At 40.2% G+C, this 10,574-nt stretch overlaps 1 protein-coding gene across 1 annotated transcript in view; it reads right to left on the bottom strand.

The window, feature by feature from the left end:
* Window positions 1–6,083, bottom strand: part of LOC136864403 (MOXD1 homolog 2) — a 795,728-nt gene extending 789,645 nt beyond the window's left edge. The window contains exon 1 of the mRNA XM_067141347.2: window positions 5,964–6,083. The gene's annotated coding sequence lies outside the window, so the exon portion shown is untranslated. The remainder of the gene's footprint in view (window positions 1–5,963) is intronic.
* Window positions 6,084–10,574: the final 4,491 nt, after the last annotated feature.

Consider the following 10,574-nt stretch of genomic DNA (forward strand, 5'->3'; position numbering starts at 1 on the left):
ACAGACGCACCCATTAGTGAATACATTTCTCCACAGAGGGTTGGCATGAGGAAGGGCATCCGGCTATAAAACTGAGTCAAATCTATATCTAGCGCTAACCCACAAAAACGAGTATGAGTCTAGGAAAGAAACAGCTGGCGTCCCAGGCATAAATCAAACGCTTATATGAATGTATGCATATTTGCGTTCTGTTCTCGCAAAAAGTTTGCTTAGTAAACTATAGTGAGCGTTCCTAGGAGAAAAATCAAACTATGTATAAGAATTTCATAAGAATTCAGCCTCATAAACACTTAATTTGTTCACCAGGGTTCTTTAAATTGCAGACATGGAGTGCTAAGAAATGTTCCGTTTCAAAATACCACCGACCTCGGCCGGGATCATATTCGTAACCTTGGTTACATAAAACTAGCCCACTGACCACTCGACCATAGACGCCAAGAATATAGCCTACCTACTACTGTACATGTTCATACTAAAATATTCTCCACTCAGGGTTCTACATAACACTAATTCTGCTGCTCGCCACAAAGTCTATAAAATACAGTAGGTTCCTATTTCCCCACAAAGTGACTCATCGAATATCAACACACTGAATTTTGAGTCCTGCGGGGAAATTACGCGTGACTGTGGAACTACGCGCTAAAAATAAGCTACAAGTCCAGAAGGATACATAAAAACAAATTTGTTAATCACAGGAAAACACGCGAGGGATGTGTGGGGTGGCGAGCGTGTTATACATCATGCTGGTACTTCCTTAGAGGTAATTCAGCTGCACTCGACTGTACTGTGTGTATTTTATGTGCGTCGTACCAAATCATCACGGAGCCCATGATGAAAGTTCGAGCACGGATGATTTTCTGCCTCAGGTAGAACATTGTAGCACCTGCCTCCAGTGGCAGGTGAACAGTAAAGAGAGGACGGAAAACAATAGCCATGGTGCAAGTACATTCTGGTAAACAACACATTTTCCTCTACTAGTTTACTCACTTTACAAGTTTCCACAACTGAAGGTTCATGAACTAGTTTCCAAAACGACGAGCCAATGGTCAAAGACCAAACCTATGTTTCCGAAATACACCATTTATATCATAGTCACATCCAGTCCTTTGATAGTGGTAGCTAATAATAATGATAATAATAATGAAATGAAATAGCGTATGGCTTTTAGTGCCGGGAGATCCCAGGACGGGTTCGGCTCGCCAGGTGCAGGTCTTTTGATTTGTCTCCCGTAGGCGACCTGCGCGTCGTGATGAGGATGAAATGATGACGAAGACAACACATACACCCAGACCCCGTGCCAGGGAAATTAACCAATGATGGTTAAAATTCCCTACCCTGCCGGTAATCGAACCCAGGACCCCTGTGGCCAAAGCACGCTAACCGAGCCGGACATAATAATAATAATAATAATAATAATAATAATAATAATAATAATAATAGTGCATTTAAAACGAGCGCCTTTTAGAAGGCCATCTGCATCATGTACTTCAAACTGTGGAGTGGAATAAGTTTGAACGTGTATCGCCGACTTATATGCCCCCTCTGGTGGGAGGGTGGACAAATAAATTTCAAGAGAAATTTTGTATTCATTGCTTTCCTAAAATGAATTATTTGTAGATTGTTTTTGGTGTTCTAAGGTTATTAGCACTTTTATATCTTCCCGCCTGTTTAAATTTGTAGCCAATCAAGAAATTTTTATATTTATTTAATCAACCAACATTATTTGTAGGTGTGTTTAAGGCTTTGACCCAGAGAATTCTGGAACCATCCTCTCCGCTATAAAAGCTGGGACCTTTTGGGCCATGTTGTCTTTCGAGTGCTCCAGTCAAGGGGTTTTAGATTGTGTTCATAGAGGAGGCAGGGGGTTGCCTCGTCCATATCCGGAAGGTCCACCAGCTCAAGGAAATGGCAGACATCTTTTAATCATGTAATTGTCTCAGAAAGCTAACTCGAGGGTAAGGTTTCAAAATTATTTCTTAATGTAAATCTTAACATCATCTTTTCAATGTGAATTTTCAAGTAAGTCTAAAGACTTTAGTTTAACTTAGGGAATAAAGAGTGTGAACTCTCTGTTATTCCCCTTCAACTTAGTATTGAAGTGACTATAATTTTGTAAACTTTAAAATTTACCTCTTCTTTCGTAATTTGAATTTTCTCTCCATCTAGTCACCTTCATAGTATAGGCTTAGCGCCTGTTTTTCCGGGCCATAAGCCCACATATGGTTTTATGAATTTCAAGTGAACTTCAAAGGAGTGCAAAAGTTCGCCACCTAACATTTTGATTTACGGCCAATAACTTCATCTTCTCTTTTTCCACTAAGGCCAAGTGGAATGGGCATTTATTGCCCCTGTTAAAGTTTACTTTCAATTTGAATGTAATATAGACTGTCGAGCGAGTAAGACAGTGGAATCCGGTTGTAATGTTACCTAATGTAATAGTTAAACTGTGCCTATGTGTGGTTTGGATCTTGTAAATTTTGGAGAACAGTCTCCTAGGTGATAGTGTGGAGCAAATACGCTCTTTCTTATGTTGCAAATTTTGGAGCCCCGCCTCCTTACCGGTAACTGATTAGAGCAGTAGTGCTCTTGGTAATTTTGTCACGTTTGTGCCACCAAACTCGTCTCCTTATTGTACCTGATTTCAAATGATTACTTACGTATTTCCAACTATAATGTGTTATTGTTTAACAAGGTTTAAAATCTGAAAAGACACAAACAAAACAAGGAAAGAAATAAAATTTCGAATTTTAGAGTTTTAAATTATACTTTGATCTTTTCTCTGTCCACCCATTCATGCCCGCACCTTCTTACACCTCTGCGTTCCACAGAATCTCCGGAATAATAATAATAATAATAATAATAATAATAATAATAATAATAATAATAATAATAATAATAATAGGCGAGTTGGCCGTGTGGTTAAGGGCGCGCAGCTGTGAGCTTTCATCTGGGAGACGGTGAGTTCGAACCCCACCGTCGGCAGCTCTGAAGATGGTTTCCATGGTTTCCCATTTTCACACCAGGCAGATGCTCTGGCTCTACCTTAATTAAGGCTACGGCCGCTTCCTTTCCACTCCCTAGATGAAATTGGACCTACCGGGCTAAATCCTAAAAAAAAACTTAATGACAATAATGAAATAATAATAATAATAAAAATAATAATAATGGGCGAGTTGGCCGTGTGGTTAAAGGCGCGCAGCTGTGAGCTTGCATCTGGGAGACGGTGAGTTCGAACCCCACTGTCGGCAGCTCTGAAGATGGTTTCCATGGTTTCCCATTTTCACACCAGGCAGATGCTCTGGCTCTACCTTAATTAAGACTACGGCCGCTTCCTTTCCACTCCCTAGATGAAATTGGACCTACCGGGCTAAATCCTAAAAAGAAAACTTAATGACAATAATAATAATAATAATAATAATAATAATAATAATAATAATACTTGAATGGGTTAACTTTCTGTCCATGGCCTCCGACACGGTGAAGGACTCCCGTGGGACAAAATGCCGACACGTCAGCGTCTCTCAAACTCGTTAGCAAATGATGGGACGTTAAAGTGGCCTTTTCTTCTTCTGATGATTATTATTATTATTATTATTATTATTATTATTATTATTATTATTATTATTATTATTATTATTATTTCAAGCCTATGTGACTGAACAAATCGTTTTCATAATTCTCTATTTACAGCCAGTACTGTAGTAGCCATCTGATAAAGAAATTTTAAAAAAAATAGTCTAACCATAATTTATTCAAATTCCTTTTAACCAGGGTTAAATGCGTGCAGAGACGGGAACTGAACTCATTAACCAGCCGAGAAAGTGAAAATCCCACCAAGGATCCGTAACAGGACTGGGAATCTGCACAGTTCGTAAGAAATTTTCTACAGAAACAATACTTACTTTCTCGTGATTCCTCACCAAATTGTAATTATTTTCATTTACATCATTCTTAAAGTTATTTCATAGACTCGTATAAGATAAGGATATGAATCAACAGTACAATCTATCTCTGGCAGACACTGTCATGCTAAATATATAGACTATCGATAAAGGCACTAGACAGTGGGAAGGAAATGAAGACAGTTATTATTAACCAGGCCCCATCGTACGATCGGCTGAGCGATAGCCTTCTAACCAGATCATCCACAAGATTACTCGAGAGAAAGCTTGGAAGAAAATTGCTATTTATAAGCGCAATATAGGCAAACCGATTCTCATTGGGGATTACTAACTTGATTCTGAAGACAGATCAGATGGCAGACATTTGGAGCATCTGCCAGCTTGCACGCCCCCATCACATCATTGTTATTCGTGAAATGAACGAATAAGGGTTCTGAATGGAAGCTGAATATCCAGCTCATCCACTCAATGTGAGTGAAGTGTACCTCCCTATCGATGTTCGCCATTCCCATGATAAACTGCAGTGAGAGGAGTGCGCTCCGTGGCAGCCTGACTACAACAATGTGCTGCACAACACCCGAGGTTGGTTGCTCTTGTTATTAATGACAAACAAAAACGAGTTGTCGATTGTCATGAGATTCATTACTGCTACGGTCTATTTGATTACGGTGATTGTGGTGTATTTTTAACAATTGGCTTTACATCGCACCGACACACATAGGTCTTATGGCGGCGATGGGATAGGAAAGGGCTAGGAGTGGAAGGGAGCAGCCGTGGCCTTAACTGAGGTATTCCCAGCATTTGACTGGTGTGGAAATGGGAAACCACGGAAAACCATCTTCAGGACTGCCGACAGTGGGGTTTGAACCCACTCTCTCCCGAATACTGGACACTGCCGCACTTAAGCGACTGGAGCTATCGAGCTCGGTAAATAGTGATGGTAGTGGTAGTGGTAATAGGGGGTGGGTGTTGTTGTTTGAAGGGAAAAAGACAGGATTCCAAGATATTTTATATGAAAGGCTCGAGAATTTGCTCATGAAATCTTCGCGAAAATTACAATTTTTCACGAATGAAACATTAATACGATATACACGAAATAAGGCATTTTCAAAATTAAATCTTAACACAAGCTTCGGGGTTCTCTATTTATAAGTGTGGAATGGCAACCATAGTCCTCTAGCTGAGTCCGGTATTGTTTCCACTAACTAGTGCCAGGCTCAGTTCAGCTCCCTGACTTGTCAGCGTTGCGCCCTTTAGTTTCAAAGAGTCCCGGGTTCGTATCCTGGCCGTCCTAGGGGATTTTAATTTTAGCCACGTCTGGTAAAGTTCTCTCGCTCGGAGACTGGGTATTTACGTTTGTCTAAACACATACCTCTTCACTGACAAAACACAGCACTCTTATCAGTTTCCACAGAAACACATACATGATTAATACATTTCTCCACACAGGATTGGTTTCTTGTCGTAAAACTGCGTCATATCCTCATATACACCTGTGATCCTACCAGGGTTTGGGAAAAATGAGAGAGGAAGACAAATGAATAGTGCTTGGATCCTTGCTTTCATCTTTCATCTACGACCTCCCTTGGCCAACTCTAGTTAACTCCCGACCATTGACTACTTGGTCCTTCCGCTCCTCGAAAATCGGACCTTCCTTTTTCTCCAATGATGATCAGAGTTAGAAAGGAATGATATTCTTGTTATACTTCCCCGCCGAAGTCATGAAACATTCCCACCACCACCACCACCACCACCACCACCACCACCACCACCACCAGTTACAGATTTCGAATTAAGATACGACGCCCGGTAGTTAATATCCACTCAAATCTGCAAGGCACTTGAACGGTGATATTGATGCTTGTTGTTTGAAGGGGCCTAACATCTAAGATCATCGGTGATATTCCTATCCTCTATAGTAGAATAAGAAGTCAATGACACACCTCATATATACCTGCGAGAAGCTCCAGGTAAAATAGCATCACTAAAGAATCATACAGAAATGGCACAAAATAGTCAGCTTAGCAATTAATAAAGACAAAAATATCTACTGTGACTTACCGTGATTCTGAAGTCATGGGGGTCACAAGTATCGTATGGACGCCGGAACCGTAGAACAGTATGCGTTCCATTCTCGTAGCCTAGGAGAAGTTCGTAGTCCTGGCTGGCGTCCACCTCGGGTTCCTCATGGCCAGTGGCATGGCGATCCTAAACAGAAGAAAAAATATACACATTAAACGGCTGAAGACATAGTTTTTGACAAATTCATTTTATGTCCATGAACTGTAAATTCGTTCCTCTATTTACTTAGCATTGATATTTCTGCGACAGACAAAGCATCGCACTTAAAACTGCGTATCGGACGAAGAATAATCGTTGCACTGAATTTTTCCATGGATAACCCATAATATATAAGAAAACTAGTAAGCACATTTGCACCGTTCCTAGAAATTTGTGAGATTATTTGCAATTACCAAGAGCTTGTACTGTAAGAAATGAGAACAAGGTACATGAGCGCAATATAGGGTGCAATGCAGGACAGATTTCGGCAATAAGGCTGCAACTGGACTTCGGACCTGTATAGAGTGGAGAAGCGATCATAATACGGACGTTTTTGAACGTCTATTTCTCATATATCCTGTATTGTGAAGAGATGATCGGTTAGCGGTTAATACATGAAGTATCCTAAATTAACATTCAACCTTAAGGTATATTGTAAATCTACAAGCTTCACAACTGCAGATAACAACTCGTGTTCAATACAGAGAATGTCCTATAACCTATTTCCTGTCTTATGTAGTTGTATGACGAGAGCATTCGTTAAAACCACTGTAAAATTCGTTGCAGAAATCACAGGAGACTCCTATGCAATAATCCTTAGATCACGGCAGTGGATCTGAATTAATTCACATAGTTGCCCTCCGTTTAGAAGAAGAAAAGACGAATGAGGGAAAGAAATGAGTTACAACACGACTAGTTTAACTCAGGCCCTATGATCACATTGCATACAATACCAATAAAATAGGGAATAATTCATTTTTTTTTTAATTACTGGATCGAGTAAATTAGATATTCTGCAGCATATTCGTACCGCAATGTCAACAGCCACACTTATACATCATCTCGGAGTGCAACAGCGTATATGTACATGAAGTGTCCAGCCTTGTAAAAATAATTACGTGGTATGGTTATCCATTACCAATGAGAAAGCACGTAAACAACATAAAGCGTACCGCTCAGTACCTGTTCAAATATTAAGCTCTTGTTATTGCAGTTCTACGAGGTATATTACTCCTTCACTTTAATTCCATCAACCCAAAACACTCTCTTTAAAGTTATTGAAAACATGAGGCTGAATACCGCTGAATGAGTAAACTACAGCTGTCGCTGCCATATCTCCACTTACCTCGACAACAATTTGTAATGAATGTCCTTAAAAGAGTTCCAATTTCATGAAAATTATAATAGTCATCAGCCCAAACAGAAATACTATTTACTGTGTGTTTCCACTGGAGCAATCTGAGAACATCACCATGTTTCGTTCATAATGACAACTTTGTGCCATGTTGTAATGACCTCTAACCTCAGAGTGGTTACTACGGCGAGCTAAGAGCTAACATGTAAGCTTTCCGCCTTTTAGCCCATGTTAAATTCCCGGCCCTGTCATACAGGATTTACCTAAATCCTGAGATGTAGGTTGGGGCGGAGTGAACTCAGCCTCGCAAGGACAAAGAAGACAAGTTGTTCTCATTCTATTCTCGGCCATTCTTGATGTGATCTTCCATGGCTTATCCACATCATCTCCAGACGAACGTTGTGATAGTGTCTAGCACAGAGGAGGTTTTCTCAAACCAAGCCCAATCCTAATCACAATAAATTACCAAAACTATGGGCTGTTATAGACGCCACAGGTTGAACGATGGACTTACCATATATTTGTTTCCTGGAACTGTTGAACACCATGCTTTAAGCCCCTACGTTGAATGACTACAAGAAGTTTTTAAAGTCTAACCCTTCTGTCCATGACATACCATATCTAATGTATAGATTTAAGAATAATTTGAGCGGCTCTAGGTGAAATTTAGCTAACCAATGCGTGTTTCATTTGGTGCTTATCGAATATTTCTGACATCAGTCATCAATGGTTACCTACACTGTGGACTGAAGTGGCATATGTTGATGAGCGAAGAAATGATACCGTCTTGTATTGATATTCAGTTGGAAGATCTGTGTGTATGACACAATGTTCCTCAAGGTCGGTTCTGAAAGGTCTTTGTGTAAATTATAATCTCTCATATAAAAAATGAACCGTACGAGTGACTGTACTCACAACATGAGACAACTTATTGCACACTATGGTTTGGTGAATTATACATTGGCAAAATACAACATTAATATTTTGACCTACAATAACATGAACCACCATACCACCGTATATTCAATAATGTTGTAGTATACAAAAACCGTATTAAACTATTTTCCTATTATTCTCATTGTTTTCACTTCCTAAAAACCTCTGAGAGGATCCAAAACTCATTTCTAAACATCAAAATAATATTCCAAATTGCATTTAATGGTTAAACATTTATAAAAGTAAATGATACATAAAGAAGTTGTTGACAGATACTGTGAGAACCACATTCGTATGCTTAGTATGGTTATACTAACGTCCGGCGCCTTGGCTGAATGGTCAGCGTTCCGTCCTTCGGTTCAGGGGCTTCCGGGTTCCATTCCAGGCCAGGTCGGAGATTTTAATCGCAACTGATTAATTTTACTGACTCGGGGACCGAGTGTTTGTATTTGTCCCAACTCTTTCCTCTTCATATTCAGACAACAGACCATACTACCAACCACCACAGAAATACACAATGTTGATGTCAGGAAGGGCATCGGTCCATAAAACAGAACCAAATCCAATTGTGCGACACATTTAGCACCGCGACCCCGAAGGTGTGGGGAAAAAGGCAGTATCAAATGAAGAAATTTGTAATAATCACTAATAATAATATTATTGGGTTGGATTCCGACTAACTAGGAATTTCGGAAACGGCGCTTAGCATGACCAAATATTCTTTGATGTTGTTACTGAAGTAGAGGTAGATTACTACCTGATGGTACAAAACCATAACAGCGCACAAAAGGAGTTTCGTATCCGGGCGAGTCCGTGTGTTGCAGAGTGAGTGGAGGGAGGATCTTTCACTGCGCCAGTTGCTCCTGGAGTGTTCTCGCCAGCTCCTCGCTATTGTAACCGTATTGCCGGTTATTCAAGTGAGCAGCGCAGCGGTAGTTAGCCCCTCTACTAGATTCCTTCCTCCTTTTCCCTTAAAGATCACTGCCACGCGCAGGTTTGTGCCATCTAACTTCTAACGAACTGCTCCAGGATATTATTGGAGAGACAGTACGGAGAATTGTGAGTAGAAAGACCAGATAACTGTTTCATAATGACCCTAATAAGCGGTGGGAATGATACAAGGGAATACTGAATGGTGTACGATCCTTATCTCACATTCTTAACATTGAAACCGCAGCTGACTGAAATTACGGTAGTTGTCAAAACTTGCCCCTTTCGAATTTTAGGGAGTACATTAAGAAATACATTGCAGCCTCCGTGGCTCAGACGGCAGCGCGTCGGCCTCTCACCGCTGGATACCGTGGTTCAAATCCCGGTCACTCCATGTGAGATTTGTGCTGGACAAAGCGGAGGCGGGACAGGTTTTTCTCCGGGTACTCCGGTTTTCCCTGTCACCTTTCATTCCAGCAACACTCTCCATTCTCATTTCATTGCATCTATCATTCATTAATAAATCACTTTGGGAGTGGCGACCCCAACGTACCAACAGCCTCTATCTGCTTCATTCATTACATCCCTGCCCCGGTCAATGACTGAAAAAAAGGTTGTAGGTTTTCATTCATTAAGAAATACATTATTTAAAGAAATTATCAGATGAGTCAGTGACTGCGTGAGAGAATTAGCGAATAACAGATTGGAGGGAAGTATGTGAGCACATAAATGAGTGAATTAATTATGGATGGATCCGTGATCAGTCAACAGGTTGATTGAGAGAATTGATGAGCAGTGAGAAATGATAAAAAAATTATATATTTTACACATGATTAGCAGTGATAACTTATACATAATCAACAAGTATATTTATACACGATTTATTTATTTACCGGTATTTATTTATTTTAATTAAATATTAAATCGTGTAATTATTGTAAATAACATTTAGTTACAAAACTTGACTTCCTAAATTGTTTTTATGTAGGCCCTCTTTTAATAGACTTCCATGTCGTCAGAATTATGGTAAATAATTGAATACTGTTATGTTTAGTTACAATTTGGTTTATGTTGTACCGACACAGATAAGTTTTACTGTGACGATGGGATAGGAAAGGCCTTTTTTTTTGCTAGGGGCTTTACGTCGCACCGACACAGATAGGTCTTATGGCGACGATGGGATAGGAAAGGCCTAGGAGTGGAAAGGAAGCGGTCGTAGCCTTAATTAAGGTACAGTCCCAGCCAGCATTTGCCTGCTGTGAAAATGGGGAAACCAAGGAAAACCATCTTCAAGGCTGTCGACAATGGGGTTCGAACCCACTCTCTCCCGAATGCAAGTTCTCAGCTGCGCACCCCTAACCGCATAGTCAACTCGTCCGGTAAATTAAACA

Source organism: Anabrus simplex, chromosome 2 (genome assembly GCF_040414725.1).
Source record: "Anabrus simplex isolate iqAnaSimp1 chromosome 2, ASM4041472v1, whole genome shotgun sequence".
NCBI lineage: Eukaryota > Metazoa > Arthropoda > Insecta > Orthoptera > Tettigoniidae > Anabrus > Anabrus simplex.